The following is a 3493-nucleotide window of genomic DNA, read 5'->3' on the forward strand; positions in this document are numbered from 1 at the left end:
GAAGCTGCAGGTCAGATCAGTGCTGAGAAAATTGCTGGTAACTCAGGATGCCGAACCAAGCAGGAGCAAAACCCCCCATTGATAAATGAGCCTTCACATCCCCAGGAATAAATACCAAACGGGAAATCCCAGGGGTGTAATGAGGCTGGTTCTTTCATCTCTGGGCTGCCTCCCGCAGCGTTTGCTCTTCAGTGTGGATGTGGAAGTTGCGCTGTGCTGGCTTCACCCATGGACTTCGCAGGCTGTCGTTAACCCCTCGTCCTCACCACCCATCGCCCTGACCCAGCCCTTACAGAGCACACGCTCTGGGGCGCGCCTGCTGTGCAGCACATCTCCAGGGTGCGTGCGCGGGCTTGGAGCGGTTGCTAAGGCAGCATGTCTGTCCCCCTGCTCGCTGTGCATTCAGATTTCTGTCTGACCTAGCCGTCTGTGTACACTGGATCCACGCAGCCCGGTGCCGCACTGGTGTCTGTATGGAAGAACACAGGCGATGCCATGGGTTGGGTGTTAACAGTCTGTGTGAATGGTACAGGCCAGCAAAGCGGGTTTCAATGCAGTTCCCCCCTCCCCAAATTGTGCTGCAGGGTCTGGTGGAAAGGAGGGACTGTCCACTGCCACCTGCTGGGACAGAGCACAGAGGTGAACATCTCTGGCAGGAGATGCATCCTGGCCTCCTCGCGCGGGGAGACGCTGACCGTGTGCATGTGCCGCAGGGAGATGTAACCAGAACCAGGTCACTGCAGGGCTGTGGCGACAGGAGATGCGCAGGGTCTGGTCAAAGGGACAGAAATGCTGAGCTCACTGGCTGCTGAAGAACCAGGTGGGTGAAAAATGAGAGCGAGTCTGGAACATCCACCTCCATCCTTTCAGCGTGCACGGCGGGAGACTTGCAGGTGTGGTGATGCCAGCTAGAAAGACTCATTTCAGCAGAGAGATGTCTGGATTGATGGCTTTATTTCAGCTTATTTTAGCAAGTAATAGGCAGGGGGAGGTGATGTTTATCATTGAAACTGGAGCTGGCTAGTACTTTAGATCACAACTCTAATCGGTTGGACTGACTTAGACAGTAAATCACTTTAGCAGCACTAATAACACAGGGTGGCGGGTATAGTAAACCCTCTATTGCCGCAATAACCTGTTCCTGCTGGTTCTTTGACTCAGGTTGGTGCTTCTGCACTGGTTTGTTTATTAAAGCTCCTTCACTAAAGTCACCTGGGCGGCTGCTGCGATTCAGCCATCGAAACGGCTGTTCCCCTGCCATTCCTCACCCTGGCTTGGGCTCTTTTTATAGCCTGCTATAAAATTGTTTATTTTTGCACCTGTTTATAAAGGCTTTTAGGCCACAGGGGTCTCATGATGTTTTTTTCATGGCTTCTGGATCAGGGCTACTGTGTTGTTACTGGAAATAATTGCTGTTAATTAATTCTTTGCTGATTTTTCTTTGGCAAAGCATATTGAAATAAATAAGTGAGCAGCATGCTCTGTATCTCGATGTTGTGGGAGCTTTTAGGAGGCATGCAGTGACATCCAAACAACCCCATCAGCAGCCAGAGGAAGGGTAGGACATGGTCCTCAACTTTCTATGGACAAAGTTAATTGAGGGGAGGCTCAATTAATCATCTCCAGCTGTTCTGCAGCTTCCTTCAGGCCATAATTTCTAATCTCTTTCTTTCTAGAGAAAAACCACAGCTTTGTTTCCATCTAATGCTTTATTCAAATCACAGCTGAGCAATGTTACAGAAAGTGATGTGGTCTCAGCTGACTGAGCTGGGCTGGCAGCTGAAGACAGCAGTCCACGATACGAGACCGGCTGCTGGGACCTCAAATCGCACCAATTTCCCCTTCTTCTCTGTGCCCTTCTAAAATGATTCGTCTTCTTTCTGGAGGACTCAGACTCTGCTACAGAGACTTCCATACTAGAAGTGATGTGCTGGGCTTCAGCCTCTTCCTCTCTGTCCTATGGTCCTGCCTACAGTGTCTCCATCATCCTCTTGGCACAGGGTCCCTGGCAAGGGCAGCTGCCAGTTCCCAGGACCCCCGGAGCAGGCCGTGGTTGTCTGGGCGGCTTCCATCTCCATCCTGCAACAGGACATCACGCAGTCCAGTGTCCCACTCAAATGTCTCCAAGCTGTTCCTGGAAGGATGAGCTATTTGAGCCAGGAAGAGATTAAATTATTGGAATTGAGCAAAAGCAATTTCCATGTTAAGTGCTTGCCCTGCGGTTTGCACGTCGAACCTGTCCTGCTGCTGTCTGACTCAGACTGGATTGATGATGGCTCGCTCTGAATAATCACTTTGACTTTTGTTGGAGGAGCTGATACTGTGACGTATGATTCTCTTCACACGTATGTTGGCTTTCTCCATAGGAATGGCATTCTCCATTCCCCAGACCTAGGTCTTTTAATTAGTATACTTCAGTAATAATGCTAAAAGCGGGGTCTACCACTGGTGTAGGTGAATTATTGACATCATTGGTCTCATTTTATCTTCTCTGAGAGCATAAAAGAGCCTGTCATTAGGCCACAGAAATCAGCAGAGCGCCAGTCGGGTGCCTGGTAGCTGCCATGGAGCCAATTCCCCCCGCTGCCCCCTCTGCGTTATGTTTGACATCATGAAGTGGGTTTGATATAACAGCAACAGGACTGTTGCAGCGTGGTTTTTCTTGTGTTGAGATTTCCCCACATGCCGTGGAGCAGACGTACGAATATCCAACATCCTCAAGCTATCAATTACCCCCTTGCTCTCTAGGGTGTCTCTTGGCTCCCAACCACCCCATCAGAGCGACTGAGTGACCGTACACCGATTGCCAAACCAGCCCGTTGCTGCAGAGAGCCTGGCCAGAGGGCAGGCGGAAAAGAAACTGAAAGGATGTCCTGAGCATGTGATGGGCAGACTCAGAGAAGGGGTTGGAGCTGCTTTCCTTTGTGTTGTGGCGTGGCTGAGAGAGAGCAATTCTCAGCTCCAGGGTGTTGCAGAAGCCTAAAAAAAATGGTGTTTAAGTCAATCAGCAGAGAGATTTTGCTCTGCACCCCCTTCTTGTCCTCATTCTCCCCATTTCTTCTTCCTTACAGAGTATCTCTGGTCTGATGTTACCTGCACGGCTATGAACTCAAGGGAGTAGTTTTCACACTGGTTACACTGGGCTTTGCAACAGAGTTAACCACTATGCAAACGTAATGAAACCCTGGTCTGCAAATTACTCCATAGCAAAACACGTTTAAAGCTGCACAAGGGCTTTTTGACTTTGAGGGCCAGTGCAGGTGCAGAGCAGCTCTGCAGGCATAAGACTTCAGGCTGTTATTCCTCCACCCTAGTGTAATTGTCTCTTTCATCATCCTCTTCAACTTGACCACAGAATCACAGACCCACACATCCTAACCGTGCAGATGCAGTGAGTGTGCTTTCCCCTGATCTACAGGAGAAAAATCCCACAAGGTCCATGAAGCAATTTGCTCAAAAAAGTTGGCAGCAGTATTGTGTTTTCAGTTCAAGG

The sequence above is a fragment of the Eurypyga helias genome, unplaced genomic scaffold (genome assembly GCF_000690775.1).
Source record: "Eurypyga helias isolate BGI_N326 unplaced genomic scaffold, ASM69077v1 scaffold3539, whole genome shotgun sequence".
In the NCBI taxonomy this organism is placed as follows: domain Eukaryota; kingdom Metazoa; phylum Chordata; class Aves; order Eurypygiformes; family Eurypygidae; genus Eurypyga; species Eurypyga helias.